Here is a 22168-nt window from a genome sequence, read left to right on the forward strand (position 1 = left end):
CGAGTGGTCCTTGGGAGTCAACAGGGCTGGCCAGGCTCTCTGGGATGCCCAAACCATTCACTGCCCAGTTCAGCAGAACAAAGCTCTGCTTTTGACAGGAGTTTTCAGCTGTCCCCACGCCTGGGAGCACTGAGCACCACAGGGATCACTCCTTCAGGATGCTGAAGGCCCACAGGGCTTAAACAGCTCAGCACCTTCTCAACGAGGTGCTCAGAATCCCACAGGGGCCTGGCTGGTGCCAGTTTAAAATTTAGCACAAAACCGGTGTTTGGTTTTTTGTGTGGAAGAGGAAACCCCAAGGGAAAAGCAGCAGATCCCAACACACCAGGTTTGCTGGACACACTTCGCCACAAAATAAAATTGGAAAGTGACAGCTCTAGAACAGACATTCTGCAAAATTTGGGCCCTACAGGAGAGCCCATCACAGCTGCTACCTCCAAGAATTCCATGTGGTCATTCATCCAAAAACACAGGACACATCCCTTCATCTCTCCTGGTCTTCTGCACCCCTTCTCCTGCAAAGGGCCTTGGAGCAGTCACCCAGCTCCTGGAGAGCCACCATTAGAATCCTGGAATCATTAGGGTTGGAAAAGACCTCCAAAATCATCAAGTCACTCTTTGGAGTGTTTGACCTTTACACCAAGCTTAATACTGACCCTGTTTGACCTTAATGCTGAGCTTAATTAAAGCAAGATCACCATAACTCAGCAAAGAGGGAACAGCAGCAGGGCAGCAGTGCTGTGAATAGCAGCTTTAGTACATTCTACTTTGAAGAGCAAGGTGGATTTAGACTCTTCTAGTGATGCCTTTTCCTGGTTTTAAAATCAAGAGTCGAGCACGGTTAGAAGGGAAAAAGGGATTTTACCTTGGTATTTATTTTAGGGATCCTTAGGTGCACACGTCCAGGTCGAATGCACCAAAATGCACACCACAAATGCACACCCCCAAAAGATCTGGTCTAACATTATAGGTGTTACTAATTAGCAGATCTATCAATGATCCCCCAATGAGAGGCTCAAGTGAGCCCCCCTCCCCAAGGAATCTTCCCCTGGATGGTTCTATCTTGGTTTACAGAATATGTTCTGGAGAGGACCTTGGGGTCTGGGGCACACTGATCCCTGGCTACAAAGCTTCTAAAATGTTTAGTCTCTTACCTTGACAAATAAGTCCAAGAATGTAGGCAAAAAACAGTTGTAAAAAGGTATAACCACTAAGAACACGGAAGTTTTAAAAAGGTATAACAGGGGCATAAAAGAAAAGGCAAAAAACTCTTCATGGCATCACCAGCGGCAAACAAACAGCAAAGATGCCCAGCAAAACCTCTCTTTTACTGGAAAACATGGTCAGAGATGAGCTAAAACCAGAGAATGATGAAACCTACCTGCATCAGCCAGAGCAAGTCATGGAATGCAAGGTTTGAGCTCTTGAAAATCCAGGCAATTTACTCCTTATACCTCTTCATCAGGAAAGGAGTCTGGGCCTTCCCTGCACCTTCTGTGACTACCATCAGCTGAGGCTTTCCACACCCTCATTTGGGATAATTATCTCCTCGTGTTTGAGTTAATTGCTGATGAGGGGGACCCAGTTTTTAATCTGTTGGTTAATCCAGATTTGTGGCATTTGGAACCTTTTACTGGCCAAGGCATTCCAATGACTGAGAAATCCCAATATCCCTCTTCTCTGGTGCCACTCTCATGGCTAAACCATATTTTTAAAGCCTGCCCATACTGGCAACCCCCCAGTCATTTGCAAACCTGTCTGTGTTACAAGAATTCTGGTATCTTTATTTTACAAATATGCAGAGCCTGGTCCAAATAAGGCTGATAAATATATTGTATAAATAATATAACAAATATAATAAAACCCTGCCATCTAAACCAACTGCTCCCCCTCATTTTAGGGGCCTGTTTATCTTGCAGGTAAGTAATTTTCCCTAACTAACCTGCGTCATGAGTTTCCCCTGGTTCAGACTAGTCTGCAAAATCACGGGAATCTCTATGTGCTGATATTCCCTGGTTTCTGATGGCCTCTCATTTTGGCTGTAACCATGGTGCTGCTGGATTTATCATGGCTGCATGGCACAATGTGTATCTCATTCTCTCCTGGCAGCTTTGTATGGCTTTTATTTAGCTGTAAAAATAATTTCCATTTCTTGAGCATCTGAATTAAAGATAGAATAGAACTATGACATCGAGAGCTGGAGATTTTATGCAAATTTATTTATAAATATAAATCACATTTAGAATGCAAAATTACACAAATGTCTTCTACAGATTGCCCATCTCTTAAAGAAATGATTTCTTTACTTTTTTAAGGCTAATGCCTTAACATGTTATCCATGTATTTGCAATGGGAATGGAAACTCGGTAGAAAGTCCCAAGTGAAATTTGGGAACCCAGTGGGATCAGTTATGTGACGAGGAATTTTTCCAGTTCTACATCAGTGGCTTGACATCGCTCCACGTCACCAGCCCGTGTCACACTGGGATGGATTTCCAGCTCTGCTGAAGTCACTGACAGATTCCTGGCTGGATTTACCGGGATCACGATGCTCCAATGTGCCAAGGGATGCCCAGGAAGAGCAGTGACGAGTCCACCTCCCAGTGCTCCTGTGCCCACACCACACCCCCCAAGCGCCTGTGCTAGAACTTGTGTTACTCAAATATTCCAGCATAACATTCCTGGGAAAACCCAGCTTCTTGCATCTAATTCCAGCACTCCCAAGCATCGTAAATTCAGGTGTTTTTCCTGCCTTTTGGGATTTCAGAATGGTATAAACTTATTAAAGTGGGATACAAGTGATGAGGGTTTTCTGACTATAGAGCTCCTCCAAGCAAATAATTTAACAGTACTTCCTTGGATTTCAAAACAATCATGGATTTTGGATACAAATATGGCTTCATCAGATTTCTTTTACAAATTTTGATACTTTTTCTCTGCTCTAATCGCAGGTTTTCCCTTTTTCCTCTTTTGGGGCCAGGTTGTTTTCTCATTGTCTCCTCTAACACTGGTCTGGGGAAAAATTCGGTGGTTATTTTCTTGACTGTCCAACAAAACAATCTGTGAGGTCTCGGTTTTGATGACCAGTTTTAGCATTACATTCCTTCTACTGGATGGAGGTGACATCCAAACCATCTCAGAAATCTCCATGCTGCCCATCCTTCTGCCACAAGGAATTCTCCACTGAGCAGTCCTATTCCCGTTGCACTTTATCCCCTCAAAAAGGGGAGAACTGTTTCCTAGGGAAAGAAAACAACAAAAAAAACCAAACAAAAAACCACTGTAAAAATATTGACTGCCAATGCCCTGCTCTTTCCTTAGCTCTGCTTCCACATGGAGGTTAAATAGAACTCCAGAATCAAAACTAACGCAGAAAATTACTTTTTCTTTAGTCAGAGCAGCTCCACAGGGTGTTTGCTACCCTGAACCTCTGTAATTCACGTCAGGATCACAAAATCATTAAGTTTGGAAAAGACCTCCAAAGTCATCCATTCCAACCTTTGACCCAATTCCACCATATCCACTAAACCAAATCACCCACATTTCTGAGCCTCTGCTCACTATTTTACCTATTAAAGCATCCAGCTGATGTCATTTGGGTTTTTTTTTTAATTCCACCTTCTGAAAAACTGCAAAGGGAAGAAACTCCAGGGTTACAATTGAAAAACTCAAATATTGATCCTCTGGAATTTACCAGGTCAGAAACTTCCTGTTGGTGTTTTTAACCATGCCACAAAATTCCTTAAAAGACACATAATTTTTGGTTCAGTGTCATGAAAAGCTTTTAACACAAATAAAGTGGATATTCTGGTGGATGAACACTGAGGATACGTTTCTAATTTTATACATTTAGGGTGACAGAAGGAAAATACCTTTTCTGAGAAATTATTGCTTCATCAGCATGCTCAGAATTTGCCACGGTGTTGTGGGCAGAATAAAGTCTTATTCCTCAAAATCACATTAATCTGGGTATTTGGAAGACAGCAACATCTACTGTGAAGAGCAGGAGCATGATGGCCGTGGATGCTCAGCTTTGCATCCTGGCTGGTACGGGACCAAACACATCCATCAGGGCATCAGAACATTGGAGAAGAGATGAACATATTAAAAAGAAAAAGGACAAAAGGCAGGTGTAAGGATGAGAAAAGTTGTAATTAAGGAGAGCCGAGTTAACTGGAGACTGATTTAACAAATGTAGAATAATTTTGTACCTCAGGAGGGAATTGTGCTGGTACAACCTCAGGAGCGGTTGATGTGCTCCACTCCCACCTCAGACAATTGGATTTAAGCACGAGTTTAAGGACAAAGCTGAGCTGGGATAGTTTGCAAAATCACTATAAAAGCACAACCTTCCGTTCTCCCAAACCATATGGGTTTGACTTCCCATATGGAGTCACAAAATAAAAATATAGTCTAAAAATAGCTCTCAAAAATGCACTGGCTGAAGGCTGCTTCCTGTGTCACGATTTGATTGGCCTTGTGTTTTATTTCTTCAGCAGCAATTTCCATTTATCTCTGATTTGGAGCATGAAAAGCTGCTTTTATAGTTGTAAGCAGAGGAGAAAAAGGCATCCGGGAAGGAAATATGGAGAGCTCTTCTGGCTTTACAGGAGCTGCAGGAACAAGGAAAATTATTTTAGAGCAGCACAAAACAAAGTGATGCAGGGAGAGGATCTCTCCTTGCAATCTGCACTGAAGTTCCCTGTCAGCCCAGTGCAGAGCATTATATATTCCGTGCAGCTCCGGAGGAACCTAAAGGAGCCAAAAATTGTCAGAGCAGAAATCCCCCGTGCACAGGGAGCGGTGCCAGCACGGCTCCCAGCCCGCCCGGCGCGCCGGCCCTGACAGCTCCTTCTGGCCACCAGCGGAGCCCGAGGAGCCGCTCCCGCCGTGATGGATGGCATCGAACGCGAACATTCCCACTTGGGCTCTGCTGGATGGTGCCTTCTCAAAAATCAGAGATTTATTTTGGGGGTTTTTTAGGGGAGAAAATATACCAGCCACTCCTGGATTGCTGCGTTCAGTGTTGGGCTGCTCACTACAAGGGAGACTTCGAGGGGCTGGAGTGTGTTCACGGAAGGGAAAGGAGCTGGGGCTGGAGCACCAGGAGTGGCTGAGGGAGCTGGGAAAGGGGCTCAGCCTGGAGCAAAGGAGGCTCAGGGGGGACCTTGTGGCTCTGCACAACTCCCTGACAGGAGGGGGCAGCCGGGGGGATCGGGCTCTGCTCCCAGGGAACAGGGACAGGAGGAGAGGGAACGGCCTCAAGTTGCACCAGATGAGGTTTAGATCGGATATTAGGGAAAATTTCTTCATGGAAAAGGTTTAAAGCATTGGAATGGGCTGCCCAGGGTGATGATGGAGTCACCATCCCTGGAAGTGTTCAAAAAATATGTGGATGTGGCACTTGGGGATATGGGTTAGCAGTGAACATTTGGGTGGTGCTGGGCTGACAGTTGGATTTGATGATCTTAAAGGTTTTTTCCAACCTTAATGATTCCATGATTCTAAATTTTAAATTCTTTCCTGCTTCAGCTGGGGCAGGAAACAGACCATCATCCAAGACCTGAAACCCCTGGCTCTGGAGGAGGAGAAGGAGGGAAGATCAGTCTTGGTGGGAGCCTCCTACCATTGAGGAAGACCTGAGCCACTACATGAAGACAAAAAGGAAATGTTCCAGCTGAGCTCCTCAGCGATTACTTCCCCCACACTGGAGAGCCCAAGCTCCAGTGAGGTATTTCTCATTATTTGTGACTTTTGCCAAAAAAAGGTGAAGAAATAAATAGCAGATAACTAAAAGAATTCATATACAACTTTTCAGGATAATGGAGAATATAATGTCTTGCTTTTTCAGCACTTCAGTTTTCCCACATCCATGGGTTGGCCTGGGTTTATGCAGGTTTATGGGTTTCCTGCAGGCTCTGACACTGCACAATCTGGGACAGTTTCTGTTCTGTTTCTGCATTAACATTTGTTACTGTGCATGAAAAAGTGAAATAAAACTGAGAAAAAAAAGGTGTTTGCAAGAAAACAATGCCCCTCTCCTCAGCACACGAGTGGCAGAGCAATGCCAGGGTGGGGTTGGGGAGGGAGGAGCAAATCCCGGCTCTGCTTCAGCCCAGAAGGAATGAACAACCAGCAAAGGGCCAGCCCCTTCACTCTCCAGGAATCTGGAGTGAGGAAAAGCCAGAGTGAAGTCCAGCAGTCTGCTCTGGACATAGGTCAGGCTCTGGACACACATCTCCACACCACGGCCCAACACCTGCCACAGTGCACAATAAAGTTCTTCTATTTGATGTTTTCTCTCTTTCTTTCTCCAGTTTCTTAAAGCTCTAGGAATGATTTTCCCAATCTGAGCAAAAGCTCTGCACTCCCCCTTAAAAAAGATTTTTATAATATCTAAGAAATATTAAAATCCAAAGAGGGGAAAGAAAATATATCTAGAGTGGGAAAAGGCTGTTTGTCATTGGCGGAATAAGGATTAGAAATCAGCTTTTCTCTGAAGAATTTATAGAGAAGGGAAAAAAAAAAACCAACCCGACACTTTGGAAACAATTATTTACAAAGTTCAAAGTGTTTGGTGCCCTTTGCTTGGGTAAAATAAGGGGCAACACATAACACCCACAGTCACGAGGAGTTTAACCCAATTACTCCTGTCAGAAAAACTAATTTTACAAAGCACATTTCTGCCAGAAGAATCCTTTCCTTGCCTCCAATTCCTTTTTACATTGCTAATAAGTCTCTTAGCAGTCGATTAGAAGTGCCTCTTCAGCCAGGAGCAGGCGGATCGCCCTGAGCGCAGCCAGCGGTCCCTGCTCCGGAGAAAACCTGATTGGAGCCGAGGGGAATTTCGCCTGAGGAGCTTCCCTGCAGGTGTTTGGTCCCGTGGCAGTAACCTGTGTCACTACAGAAGCTGCTAATGGCTATTACACACTGACAGCTCTCAGGAACGGGATCTGGGACTGTTCTGACCCTTTTCCCCCTCTGACATCCAGAAATCAGAGGGTGTTTTTAGGGCTACATGCGCAGAGAGGGGAAGAGGACCCACCTGCCTGACAACTGGATAAGGCTCACAAACCTTAAAAATTTGTCCCAAATGATGCAAAATCTATCTGAAACATCCCCAAACTGTCACCTGCTGAGCCAGGTAAACCCTTTAAAGCAATGTAAGTTCAGAAGAATCTAATTTCAGTAAAAAAATGATGGATGAGAGACAAGGATGATCAAGGACAGCCCTCTCCGGGTGGGTGCCATTTTACCCAGCTCCACAGATGGGGAACATTTTCCCGAGGAGATGCTGAAAAGCCCCTGGCTGTGCTCTCTGGAAGTGAACAACAGCAGGAGCTGCACCAAGGCAGGAAGATGAGCAGGGGATATGGGAGACAGAGAATTTAAACTTTTTGACACATCTTCAGAACAATCTGAAAAAAAAATCAGTCTCTCTGTGGATAAATACAATTTTATCAACTCTGCTGAAGGCAGTGAGAAGCCCCAGGCTGCCCTTGGCACCTCACCTGTACCTGGAAAACAAATGCAGTGTCTTAATTCATCCAGAGAAATGCTCACTTATGCAAAGAAAATATTGAGATGATGGAGAAAAGGATCAGCTTCCAGCTTTGGATATTCTGGGCAACTCTGTGATCCGTGCGTAGGCATCTCTCTGGAGAACAGGGATTGGAGGTGTCCATGTCCATCCCAAATGTTATAAGAAATCATCTGACATCTAAATCCAGCACATAGAAAAGAGGCTAAATTCATTAAGTCAAATTATTCCATTTTAATTCTCACTTCTTGGTTTTTGTTCCAAAGGCTTTGTGGCAATTCATGTCAAAGAGCCAAGTAAATATTTTCTTGTGCAGTGTGGAAGATGATGTCAGGCGGTGATGGGAGTGAAATACTGACTTTGTAAAACTATTTGTACCTCTGATAGGATTGAGTCATTTTGTGAGATTATAGGAAATGCATTCCATGATTACATACACCCCTCAAGGCCCTGTGGAGGTGAGATTCTGCATCTCACAATGTTATTTAACCAGAAAAAAAAAAAAATGGGCTAAGTAAATAAAAAATCTGCAGGATGTGACTTCATCGTGCACTGTTGACACCTGCTTCTATGATTTAAAGGATGTTACTAAGAATATCAGGGTTGCTAATATAAATGATGAAGAAATCAGAGGTCAATCATATAATAATAAATATTAGCATAGGTTTCCCAAGGCCAGAAGTGGCTGCAATGGTAATTGGAATTATGATTTTACTCTTGAATTATGTGATACTGAAAACACTTTGTTCTCTGCTGCTTTCCTGGAACAGCTCCATTAAAGCCAAGGAGACAAACTCTCCAATTTTTCTTAATCCAAGAATTAATGTCCCCTTTTTATAAGGATGCTTTTTTTTTCATGTAGGCACCCCCCTCGCCCTGTACATGAAGTTGTTGTGTTAGAGGGGTGTGCTGGGCTGCGTGGACATGGTCCCTGTGCTCCTGCTGCTGATCTGAGGATGCAGCACCCCAACTCTGCCATCCCTGCTGGATATTCAGGATAAGGTGGAAAAAGAGGAAAACTCCTCCAAACAGCACTGCAAGCACAAAGGAAACCTAGAGTCCTTCCAAAACCACTAGCTAGTTCCCTATGGAACACCAGGATAAAATGCTCTGAGTGCATTAATGCAAGAGCCAGTACACTAAATTTGATGAAAGACTGGTCCCAACTATACAGTTTAAATTGACAAAATAGCTGAAGCTCATGGCACTCTTTACAGCATCTCTGAATTACTCTGGACACACAGAAAACACCAAAAAACTGTGGCTGCAGCTTTAGAATGATTAATTTTGGAGTTATCTGGCAGCACCTTGTGCAGCAAAAAGTCAGCCCAGCAGCCAGGCTGGTGCTGGGAGGAAATTCCAGAGGGTGAAGGGCTGGCAGTGGCTTTAAAGCACGGAGTGACTCCTTCCCCTGCTTCCCCACCTCCAAACACCCCTCCCTGCACTGAAGGTAGCTGTCCCAGAGCAGTCTGAAATCCAGAACAGCTGCATGAAATGTTTCCAGGAACAGGAGTTGCTGGGTGCTGCCTGTCTTACCTGGGGATTCCTGCCAGCACCGCAGACGGCTTTGGAAATGCTGCTAAATCATATTTTTTACAGGGCAAAAAACGCCCCAAACTAATCCTATAATGCTGCCTGAATGTTGGTGGGCTCTTTTCCTTTCTTGCCTGTGACTCCTTGCTGACGGGCAGCTCACAGAAGCCGTGTTGGAGCTGGTGTCAAATGCTGGAGCACTCCGTGTGAGGAAATCGGGATACGCCACGAGTGTTTCAACGCGGTTACACAAAAGTCTAAAATTAGGTCATAAATTATATAATCTTGCAAGGAAACAACAAATTTAATGACTATGCCAAACCAGAGATAAAAGCTGAGGAAGGAAATAGCATCTTGCTCATTAAATATTAAGGATCAGATCCTTCAAACATTTTCCAGTGATGAACTCTGTGGGAGTTTGGCATCTGTATTTGTGTGTGTTCTATAGAATGTGCTTATACATCATATACAAGTGCTGGGTGTGATTTATGGAGCACACACACCTAGTAAGTATATTTATAATGCATAAATACATTCCATCAAGAGCAGAGAAGGTGATTAGTGAGAGTTTCCTAAGAGGTTTAATCAGATATTTTGATGGCTTATTTCCAGTGTTGCTCCAAAAGCATTTTTCATTACAGGGCACTGGGAGAGAGCAGGTAGAGGCATCTCCCTTTTCCACTTACTGCAGCAGCAGCTTTCACAGACATCACATCTTCCGTGGGACTGAAGAACCCTGTAAAGGAAGAAAGATCACCAAGATGTAAAAATGGATTTGAAAATTCCCTGCAACCTTTGAATCCCTCCCCTAATGTTGCTGTGCCCCAGCCTTTCTTCTCACCTTACATGTGGCAAATCTGGTTTGATCTGTTTGAAACAACGCAGGGCTGAGGTCTTGTGCATATTCCCTTAAAAGTTGGAAGCGATTCCCTCGGGCCCGATGACTGTGCTGATGTCCTGAGTATGTTAATGAGAGGGAATGGGAATCTCTGATGGAAAAAGGCAGATAGCACTCCCGTCCTTGCTGTCGTCAAAGCTTCTCTGATAACCATGTCCTTTTCTTCAAAGATTTGAGTCATCAGTGGATTGACTAAATCCTTGTGCTGGAGCCTGGGAAAATTGCTGTTGATGCCCTTGGCAAATTCTTAGCCTAAAAAAGCATGAAAAAGAGGACCAAGTAATTTCAATTCCATAAAATACATTAAATGCAGCACACAGGTATGTAAATGGGAAACTCCATAACTGTAATTTTCCCATTTAGAGCCTGATCTAAAGGCTATAAATGTTAATTTGAAATCTTTTCATTGATTTTAATGGCCTTTAGATCAGGCCCATATTATTCACTACATATCATGTTTGTTTCAGTGCAATAGTGTATTTACGTAAAACGTGAGTTATGTGGATTATAACACATGCAGATCCACTGCTTATTGTGCAAGGGCAGAGATTGTGAAATTTATTGGCTTTAGCAACACACATAAAATACAAAAGCCAAAATAAAATCCCAAATAATGATTAGACTTTTTAAAAGTGAGATTAAAAAAAAAAGAAAAAGAAGAGGCCTTTTTTTCATTTTATACTAATACAACCTAAATGTATTTTAAGGATCATGAAATCCAAATGGAAATTCGTACAATTCCTCATTTCCGACTGCAGCGGTTCAACAAAAAAAATTACATTTAAATGATTCAAAATGTCTCAAAGAAACGGCATTTTTTTCTTCTAATTTGGGGAGAAGAAAAAAAAAAGAGTTTCAACCCAAGCTCAGCAAGGGATAACAGCATTACAGGCACTGCACAGAGAATTTAGCCACTCATAATTCCAAATCCTTCTCAAATGCTTTATTGCTATAAGGTGGCTCATAGCAGCCTCTACACAACAGGACTCCCATAGCATTAACCATGAGAGATAGGCTTCCAGAAAGAAACTATAGCAAAGTAATTGTAAATCTCTAATGATGCATAAAACCGAGCTGAATTGGTCCTGAATTCTCAGCATAAAAGAAATGAACCATCAGAAGAACCAATTCTGGTGGCAGTATAACACACCCCAGTGTGGAAACTGTTTATGGTGTTTGCTGCAGTGGAAATATTCCCACTAATATGCAAGGGATAGGAATTCATTAAAAAGGCCTGAATGCTGCAGCTTCTTGGGATGCCCCATGTGACACTAAACGCAAATCGTTAGCCAAAAGGAAAACCTTGTCTGTGCCAAAGCAGGTCATTGGCTCTGTCAGGGCCAGTACAATAAATGCGGTGGGATCTGCAGGGTTTTAAACCCACCTTTCAAGACTTCCAGGGTGCTTTTGTGCATCTTGGGGGGTTCAGCTGCACTAGGCTGGGCTTTGTTGGAACTGTGCCCACCAAGATGTCCCCAGGAGTGTGTGGAGGGACCAGACTGAAGCCTCATCCCCCTCCAAAAAATCCTGTGCCCAACAGGACACCCGGGCTGGGACCTCCAGTGATGGCCTTCAAAGGGACATGGCCATAGATGGCACAGAGAGTTGTCTGTGTTAAAACCCAAGCTCTGCCATTTTCTCAGAAACTTTAGCCAATTCCCACCAGATAAGCGCCCAATAAAATATTTAAAACCATAATTAATGGTGCCATTTAATTAATTAACAATGCAATCCACAAAATCTACCGATGTACCTGGCTCATTCCAGAAACCTCAGTGCACAAACCTGGACTGTCACCCATTAATCCATCCCTGTCCGGAGGCACCTTGCTCCAGGAGCAGATCAGATGGATTATCTGGGAGACCAGGAATCACTCACTCGTGCAGGAAGAAGAGCCTGCACACATTTCCCCACACAGCCTCACCCAGGAGCTCCAGCGTGGCCACAAACACCATTTCTTCGAGGTGAGGAACCGCCGCACTTTTGCGTCCAGTAGATCTCCGGCTTTTTTTTGGCACTGCCAAGAGGTGTGGGATCATGGGCTGAAGCTTTTCTGGCACCAGGGCATCTGTCCACTGAGAAGTAGATTGACAGGGCTGGAATGGCTGGGTTTGTTTGTTTTCTCATTTCACAACTCGGAAGAGCCAGACATCTGAGAGCTCGGATGCTTCATTGCACAGTGTCAAAACCGGCGGAGGCACAGATTTGAAATCTGCATACGTGGACAAAAAGAGGGCGTATTTGAAATTAATTACAATTTCTAGGCACTACCCAGAGAACAATATTTACCCATAATAAGCATGCACCAAGGAATGGCGCATGTACTGCACAGTTTTTAGTGAAGCTGCAGTTTTCCACACTTGTGTCCAGGACTCCAAGGCTTAACCAGGACTTCTCATTTTATAAAAGCATTTAAAATAATTCTCTTCTAAAAAAACAAAAAATATCACTGATTTAAAGTCAAGCTAAAATGAAATGAAATGCAAGTGACCCCACTGGGGCTTTCTATGCTTGCAGTTGCATTTATCTACATCACACACAACACATCAGTTATAAAACATCCAACACATGAGTTATAAAACATCCCATAACTCTGTCTATGTGTTACAGCCTTACCTATAACCCCCATGGAAGTTATGGGAAGAAAAGGTAAACAATTTTGCAAGGGATTAAAAAAAAATTTGGTCTCACTCTGTATCAACTGTAGATAATGAAATAGGTGAAGAAATGTTTTCCTAATAAATATCCTCCTTGTACATAAATATAACAGTAAAGGAATGGGGAAACTGAGGAAAGAGGGGTGACCACTACAGGTGTAAATAAAAAATTAATTAATTCACACTGCTGCAAAATTTATTGTCATTGGTGAGGTGCTGGCACTGTAACCATCCTTTTATTTACCTCTGATTTAGGGGTTGTACCCTGTGAGCAATTTATAGCTGCTCATTTTGGAAATAAAAGTCCAAGCTACTTGACCCATTTCCCTGAGGATCCTGCAGTAGTAAGTGATGTCCAAGATGCTCCAGCTGACACCTCTCTATTCCAAGGTACCTCCATTTTTCCCAATCAAATCAGAACAAGTCTAATTAAAGGTAAACAAGAAGCTAAAGTGAGATGAATGTTTTGTAGGTGCTTCATGCTTCCCTACATTGATTAATAGATAACGAATTCATCCCTCCACCAAATTAGTTGACAAACCCTGCTGTAATTACTCCCTGTACATGATGATCTGTAGGCACGGGGAACTCCGGTAGGGACTGAGCTCCAGCTCCCTCCAAAGATATTTTGTGCTGGTTGGCTGCACCCACCAGGTATTTACATTCCTCAAATCTTGTGTTTGTATTCCAAGTTTCTCAATATGGTTTTCATTTGAAAATTAAAGTGGGGTGGTCACTCTTGCATGGAATGCCATTACTTGTGAATCAGGTTTGCAGCATGGGCAGCTGCCCTGGACTCTACTATTTCTTGGCTTTGGGAGTTTAATTTTTCCTTTTGTTTTCCCTATTGTTGTCCTGCACTTTGCTCTGTAAGTGAGCAGCAAATACAATTTTCTTCAGCTGTGGATGAAATTTTGTGAAAGCAGCGCATTTGCCACCTCAAAATCAACCCCAAAGCGATCCAGAAGACACCTGACCACTCCTACAGCAGAACACTACAAGAGAAAGGCACTTTGGGGGCTGCACCAAACATTGCCTGGCCACCATGGACCAGGCTGGAGGCATCCAGAGATGGGCTCCAACTTTTGGAGAACACATTGATCGAGTTATTTTTAAGAGTTTATTCTTAGAATAATTAGCAGTTATTAGGGTAGAAACCAGCAGCTGGAGAGGGGTGGATACAGGGCTTAGTCTCATTCATTGATTACTTTCCAGTTCAAGTTTTGCAAGGGGGATCCAGTCCTTGAGATGGAGATCCCTGTGCCGGAAAAATGGAAATCAATAAATCTATTCGGAAAAACATAATTTCATTTTGCTTCTTAACCAGAAATTGAGATATGCACATTTCTCCCTCCCTGCTTTTCCCTGACTTAAATATATCCTGTGTTATGTAAGTAATTGTTTTGAACCCACTCTAGGGCACAGCCAGAGACATGACTCCAATAACACATTATCAGTAAAACAAAGCAAAAGAGTTTCATGTCCCTGCTGGGTTTGTATATCCACTCTTAAATGAGCAGATTGTCTCATTATTCACCCTGATCTGGTCATTGTATGCTTAGTCACAGCTGTCACAACAGGTGCCCAAGCGGCCTCCCCCTCCGTGGCACTGCCTTTGCTCTCTGGAGTTTGTTGTGAATTCCTCTGGTGGCTTTGCTGTTCCCTCTCTGGCTCTTTCCAGGCTCACCTTCGTCATTCCTTCTGAAATCATCCAGGCTTGGCTGACTCTGGGTATAACAAACCTTCATCTTAGCCATCAGTTCTTTACAAGTCGGTGTTCCTCACCCCATCACGCAAAACCAGTTTATCCATCACCTTTGGCCATGGTTCTCTTGCCTGGACTTTTCCCACCTTCCTTGATACCTCCAGTGACCACTTCTCCTCATGGAATTAGGTATTCCTGGACTAGGCAGGGCTAGGGGCTGATTCCTCCACTAGACCAGATCATGCCAAGAGACAGCAGGAGTCTCCAGTGAGTTGAGAATTTCCACAGGCTCTTGTCCAACATTATATTTAACAAGAAAATTCTTTGAAAACAGCTTTTAAGCCCCAAGATATCATCTCCTCCCTTTTATTTCTCTTTAACGTCCTTCAGTGGTGGTTTGGGGTTCCCAGGGTTGAGTGCAGAGCTGCTCCCCTCCTGTTCCTCTGCTCTCACTGCAGATTTATACATCACATTTTCCCACTGAGCTTAGCACTCACTGGGGATCTTTTACTGCCGAAAATCCTGTGAGTTCTTCAATTATCAGCACTGTGCCACTGTGCACTAACAAACTTTATCTGATACAGCAGCATATCAAACATTTTTAGCTCTGTAACAAATGTTTTCTTAGCTGGAAGCAAATCTCCTCTGATATTAAAGTACCTCCAAATAAAGAGACAATTTTATGTGAATCTTCTTTCTATTGTCTTCAAGGAATATATTGCAGGTTGAGGGCAAAATATACACAATTCAACCTCTTCTGTGTTCTGTAGGCATCAGAATTTAGGGCCTAATTCCTGAAATCCATCACTCCCACGGAATTCCAAAGGCTGGTGAGGGAGATACTAGACTGAAAGCCAGGAATGTAACCTGTATCAATCCCCTGCTGCACTGAAAAGATTTCTATAATTTTCCTTCAATAAAATTACAAAGGAGCAAGGAAAATATCCAGCTTTTGATTTACAGAAAAAATAAATTCAGTGCACTACTGCTACCATTTGTTTTCTCTCTGAAAACCCAGAGTTAGGGGCTAAAACAGGCACTTCTATCTCAAATTTCATCCATTTGGGATTGAAATCTTTTTTCTTCATAATTTTCTCTTCTAGCCCTGAATTTCCTGTCCTGCAGCACAGGATATCCCTACAGAAACCCAACTCCTTACAGCTGAGAACCAAGTTTTACCAAAATCTTCAATGCATTGCCACCATTTTAAATGCAATTTATTGCCTGAAAACCAAAAGTAGAGGCAGTGTCATCTTCATTCAGATTTCTCTTGGTCACCTACACTTTAAATAATTCATCCTCTCTGTTGTTACTCTTTAAAGCTCTTTGGTAGTATTAATTAGCATGGGGAGCTAAATTGACTTAAATTCTTGCTGCCTTAAAACTGAGTTGGGAATTCATTCCTCTCTTATTCTCCCTCTTTCCCATGTTACTTAAAAAACAAAATAATTATTTCTGGTGTTTGTGGCTCGACCCTTTCCAGGATGGGGAGTGCCCCAGGCTGGCATTGGGTCATCTGCTAAACTAAACAAGAGCAGCAGTACCTGAAAGCACCTAAATGAGGGTATGGACTGATGGTCAAGAGAACATAAATCTACAACAAACATAAAGAAATTTAGAGGGGTGAATTAATCAGAGAGCTTATTTGAGGGGGAACAAATCAGAACAGAAAGTTGGTATCCTACAAAATCAGCAGTGCCAAGGATCTGAGGCAAAGGAGCTTGGCCACTGCTTTGTTTTTGGTCTTTATTGGGGTTTTTGGTACGGGTGGTGGTTACAGTTTTTTTTTGCCTTGTTCTGATTGCTTTATTTCACGGCTTTGCTTAACCTATTTTCTCCAAAAATCATTGACCAGGATAAAAGAAACCTCGATTGCTCCAGACATCCCTTCACCAAAGGGAGCAGGACACAACCCCTCCCATGGGGCAGAAAGCAGGATTTTTGAACCCACTCTCATTTTTGGCATTTCTATCCTTATAAAACCTTTATCTTCTTGATTATTAAGCTCTCCCTATTCAAAGATCCCAAAAAGGTGGCTGTGCCACCTACCCAGCCTGGAGTTCAAGGCCTTTATGGCTGAGGAGACATTTTAGAGCATAATAACAACACAAAATCTTTATCAAAGATTGTCAGAGAGTTGGAATTACCAGTGGCTATCAGTCAATAATTGTTAGAGTACGTGATGGATAAGGGATAACCCTTCCCAAGCAATTCTGCTGTGGGAATGAGAAAAGCAGCTGGAAGGAATTCATAACAAGAACCTCGCAGAGCCCAGAGAAATGTGATGTATAAACAGATTATTATTTCCTGTGGATATTGATGATAAATGGACTGGATTTGGTATGTCTGGGAAATATCACCACCCTCTAAGCCACCTCAGCTCCCTGTGGCTGAAGGCAAAAAGCTCTCCTGTAACTTATGAGAACTTGGACAAGAAAGCACTGAATATCTGGGTTGTTAGAAATACAAAAGTTGCACATTCCTCTTGCACATTTTTCATTTAATTAGTATTTCCTGCGGGCTTTCAGCGTAATGAGTCATTGATTATTGCAAGGAGTGCTTTGTAGGGTAAATTAATTCGTTTAAGAGAAACAGTAAGAAGTGTTAAGTAGCTGGATAAATAAATAAAAGGCAAAGTGTTTTGGTCATTTGGTTGCAAGTCAGGCCCAGGAGACCCCCATTTCTGAAATCAGCTACTCAGTGAACACACCACTACCTGCCCTCCTCCTTCCTTATCTTTACCTGTACCTACATCTGTTATAAAATATGAAAAATCTCTACAGATAAAGCAAAAATAAAGAAAACTCTGTTCCTCTGCTGAAATTCAGATTACCTTTAACAATATGATAGCTAATTACATGAGAAAATATATGCAAAAAATGGATTTTCCATTTAATTTAGAGAAAACTTCTATTTGCTACATGTTCATTTTGAGTAATTAACAGAATTTCTGATAAGAAAAGAAAGCAGAAAGAGTACATTAACATTTATGGCCAAAAAGAGAAAAAGGTGATGTTTGGAAGAGTTGGTTGTAATTGTGACAGTACTCTTAAAACATGGACATGTTTTAAGGATATTTAAGGATATTTAAGGATATATTACGTGGCTTTTCACAGGGTTTCCAAAAAGATGATATTCTAAGGAAAAAGTCATCGAAACAAGAAACCTGTTCAGTGCAAACAAAGATGGAAAAGGAGTAATTTTCCTCCTTGGGACATCTCTGATTCTTCTTTAGCTGAAGACATATCAGGTATTTATCAATATATTTATGCAGGGTGGGATTTACCAACCCAGTCAGCAACTGGTTTTTGAGAATTCCACACAGGGGAAATAAAAAACCAATATAATTCCTCATGACCTTACCTTGAGCCCATTCCCACCACAAATGAGCCTGGATCATGAAAGATTTGGCACTGCTAAAATATGGGTTACAGTTTGTGAAGATCCCAAACTCCCTGCAGTGTTAAACTCCATAAATTCAGGGGAAATGTTGCCTCGTATTTGGACTGAACAGGGAGCTACAACATCCACACATATTGTGGTTCCTTTGGTGGTTTTTATTGTTGAGAAGGGTTCCCAATGTGCTGGGAGGAAATTTATTTCCATTGGTCACGTTTTGTCCCTGCAAAACCTGCCTTTTTCTGCTTCCAGCCTTGGGAACTGAATTTTAAGTGTTGGCCAGAAACATGCCATGAACACCCAAGCACAGAAACAATCACCTCAGCTTTCAAATATTTCTTCGATTCACACCACGAAGAAAGAGAGAAAAAAAAACCTTTATACAGGAGATTATGCCTAGAAATCACAATCCAAGCAGGCGAAATGGTAAATTCGAGAAGTAAATTAGTCATTTATAATATGCACTCAGATCTAGCCTGAGATGTGCTATTAACTCATTTTAAGCTGCAAAACTCTGGGGACAAGAGCCATATTTTCCATGTTGGGACTTGCAGAGTCAAATTTAAACCCATTAATGGTACTCACCAAGCACCAGTGCTCCGAGGTGGCCTCACTGAGCAAGGCAGAGCAAATTCCCTTTATCCAAGGTCCTTCCTCCTGTGAGGAACAGTTATCAGGCTACAGAAAAGCTGAATTAAAGACTTCAATTTAAAATAGGGTGTGCAAAAAGTAGCAAGGAGTCCTTCCCTCCCTGGAGATCCCTGCTTTCCCAACGAACAGACGGATTATAAGGAGCCATTGTGTATTATTTTCTGCTGGTAAACGACTTCATTCCCATTCTGCAATACTTCAGTGGACATTCCAGCTTGGGGACAGATCTCCAGCTGGACTAACTCAGCCCTGCTCAGCGTGTCCAGGCACGGAGCCTCTCCCAGGGAACACAGGGAGCTCAGGGAGTTTCATTGCGTGGCTTGAAAGAGATGGGAAAGAAAGGTGCCTTTCCAACATCAGCAGACAGGTGAGTAGGAATGTATTTACAGACATGGATTTTGGGGTGACTTCAATGACAGAAGTTTACTTACTGAGAACTCACGAAGTTGGGGGTGTCTCTGAGAAGAATGCAGAGGTGGGGAGGCCCTGGCACAGGTTGCCCAGAGAAGTTGTGGCTGGTCCATCCCTGGAAGTGTTCAAATCCAGTTGGATGGGGTTTGGAACAACCTGGTCTGGTAGAAGGTCCCTGTCCACAGCAGGAGAGCTGGAATGAGGTGATCTTTGAGGTTCCTTTTAACCTAAACCATTTTGTGATTCTATGATTTAGATTTTTGACCTGGGACTGATGCTGCTGAAGTTAAAATGGTTGTTGACATCAGGCTTTCCCCCCCAGATCTGTTTGATTAGTAAAAATAATCATAGAATCATACAACAGTTTGGGTTGGAGGGGACCTTAAGGATCACCTAATAGCAGTATGCAGTGAGAATGTTCACAAAAAGAGCTGAGTTCTGCCCTATTATTATCTTCGTAAAATATTTTTTATTTTCCAGAAATTGCATATGTTGATCCTTGCAATGCCTTACAAATAATGCATTTATCCATCATTTAAACCGTACATTATAATTTATAGGTTAGTTATTTTATTTTGGTGTCAATCAAAGTGGGAAGCTGTATGAAAGAACTTAGCTTAGGAGAAAGAGATTTTTCGTGATAAGCTTTAATAAACTAACAATGACATTATAAGAGCTATCAGAGAAAAACCTGCCATCTAATAATAAGCTTGTTCCTGTTTATTTAAATGCTCCACTTTGTGCTTGTTTGTAAAAAGTTAATCATTACAGCAAAGTTCAACCTGTGGAAATAGGTGAGCCTGCTCTGGCTAACCTGCAGCACTGAGCAGTGAAAAGGGGATTGGAGATTTCAGCTCTTTTTGTTGCAGGATAAAACATCCTTCTGGAGATGCATGGGATGCTTTGCCCAAATAACTCCTGCATTAGGCAGGATGAGGATGGTCCCTGTCCCAGCAGAGCCCTGTGCAACCCGACCTCAAACATTTCCAGGAATGGGGCACCCACCACCTCCCTGGGCAGCCTGTGCCAGTGTTTTGTAAAGGGATTTCCTCCTAAATGTGTCTTGCCCTTACTCCACCAGGCTGGAAGCTCCAGTAGCTCCCAGGGATGGTCCTGCTGGGCAGTCACCTGCTCACTTGCATTCTGCAGACTAAAATACATTCAAAATTTATTCATCAAAGTTGTTCTTGAGGAACCAGCTCTCCCAACATCCTGAACCCCAAAACATATCCATGTTCTCTGATCCCAGGGGAGCACGTTCATCCTGACTGCTCCTATCCAAAGCTTCCCAGCAGGGACAAAGCAGGATGCCCTGACTCCCAGAGGTTGCTCAAACACTCTGTGCCTCCTGTGCCATGGAGGTTAAACTCTGACACTCCTGAAGTACATGGCAGAGCCCTGCCAGCTGCTGATAAATGAGATTTCAGGATGGGCCATGTTAAATCATGGATATGTGGACTTGTTACACCCTCTCCTGCTGTGACCCAGCCAGCCACGGCCATATGGAGTAGTGGGAGCACTGCTGGCCACACTCACTGATGGCCTCGGGTCAGCTTTGGCAGCAGCCCTGGCCAGAGCCCCTCCATAAATCACACACTAAACTCGTGTCTCCGGCCATCTGGAAGGCTCCCAGCTGGACCATGGGCATGGATCTCACACCTCTTGGCACTGTGGTGGTGGGCAGTGGCAGCATGGGATGCTGAGTGTTCTCCATGGGAATGGGATGTTCTCCATGGGAAAGGAATGCCCTTGGAGCAGTGCAGGACACCAGCCCAAATCATCCCAAGACCTAAACAAACCCTGGACTTTCCACCACCCTGCAGAGGAATGAGTCCCCCTCACCTGACATCAGCATTTTGTCATACAGGTGTCTGGAAAGCAAAATTTCCTCTTTTGAAGACGAAAACCCCTCTTAGCCCCACCTCTTCCATAATTTTTCCTGTCTAGAGCAAATTGTTGTTGCTGCTGGTGCTGCTTTCCTGCAGAAAGGAGCAGGTTAACCTGTGTCATGTAGAAATAACATTTGCCTTCTTCCCTCCAGATGGAAACTCTTTGGTTTCTGCTATCACTAAACACACAACTAAATCAAGATACGATCTGCTAACATATTCAAAATGATGTTTGGCCTGAATATTTTTTTAGCTTCAAACATCAATTTCATTTCATAATGAATACATGCTTCATCTCATAACATTTCATTTTTCATACATTTAGCAAAATTGCTTAACTGATACTTTTTTTTTCCCAAACAGCTTTATTCCTACACTAAAGACATGCAAATCAGACTTGCACTCTTATATAATGTGCAGAATTCCCTACTGTTGGTTCAATTGCTAAATTATAAAATATTCATAATAACTATATTTTTTTACAATATTAATTTGGTATCCTGACTTTTTTTGTGGAAAGCACATTAAGATACACAAGCAGAATTTTACAGGTTTCTCTGTTCAATGATTTTCATTTTTATTTGCTCTGCTCTCCAGAGGGAACCTCCCCAGCACCTGCCACGTGCTCCACATCCCGGGAATGTTATCAGGAACGCCGGCGAGGCACATCCAGCCTCACTTCCTAAGCCTAATGCCCTTTGCAATTCTTGTCTGAGCAGTTGTTAGCTGAAGACAAGACGACTTATTTCCATTCATTCCCTGCATAATCCACCTTATGAATTTCCACCTCACCTACCCGCACAGCCAAGGAGCCAGAAATACAAAATATTTCCCACTGTGTTTTAAGCCCACATCCTCCTGGATACACGATAAGAGCTTAATAGCTTTGACGCTGCACTGTTTTCATATTCATGCCTAAGTTATGGATACAGCAACAGATCAGCACTTCTTTGTGCTTGGCATTGGCTCTGCTTCGCTGCCTTAAACTGTCTGAGTCAAGGCCACGTTTTAATGCCATAGAGCTCTATTCAAATACCAGTATGACCACATTTTAAAAGCCACCCTGTACCACTTCATTGCCGCAGATGTCCTTTACATCTGGCAAGGGCCGTTTCTCTGCATGTCAACAGTAATTCAGTTTAACAGCTGTCTCTTTTGACAAGCTTAGTGTCAGACTCTAAAATGACAGGGTGACAGTTTTCCTTTTCTTTAACAGAACATAGTGCAAATTAACTGTTTGAATGCAGGAGCACTGAACGCCTCCCGAATACAGTTTGGAGTCAAGGGAATAGGACTGGGAATTGTTGGTATTAACAACCCAAACTGGAAGCCTGTAAGGTCTGACAAATCCTGGCACTGCCCCTGGAACTGAGATTTTCACCTGAAATCAAAGTGTTCAGCATCCAGAAAACCTTAAATTGAGTTGAAGTAGATGTCGGATGGAAACACTGGGTGTTTGGACACTGGCATGATGAGTGATTTTCCT

At 42.9% G+C, this 22168-nt stretch overlaps 1 long non-coding RNA gene across 8 annotated transcripts in view; it reads right to left on the reverse strand.

Annotated features, from left to right (window-relative positions):
• Nucleotides 1–2198: 2198 nt before the first annotated feature.
• The window catches only part of LOC104691301, an 86702-nt gene continuing 66732 nt past the window's right edge, over nt 2199–22168 (reverse strand). For 7 of the 8 annotated variants that reach the window (XR_005604714.1, XR_005604715.1, XR_005604710.1 and 4 more), the window contains 4 exons: nt 11895–12182; nt 9914–10222; nt 9759–9808; nt 2199–4612 (listed from right to left, as the gene is read on the reverse strand). This is a non-coding gene — a long non-coding RNA (uncharacterized LOC104691301). The remainder of the gene's footprint in view (nt 4613–9758; nt 9809–9913; nt 10223–11894; nt 12183–22168) is intronic. The other variant, XR_005604712.1, reaches the window with a different exon arrangement.

The sequence above is a fragment of the Corvus cornix genome, chromosome 4A (genome assembly GCF_000738735.6).
Source record: "Corvus cornix cornix isolate S_Up_H32 chromosome 4A, ASM73873v5, whole genome shotgun sequence".
Lineage (NCBI taxonomy): Eukaryota > Metazoa > Chordata > Aves > Passeriformes > Corvidae > Corvus > Corvus cornix.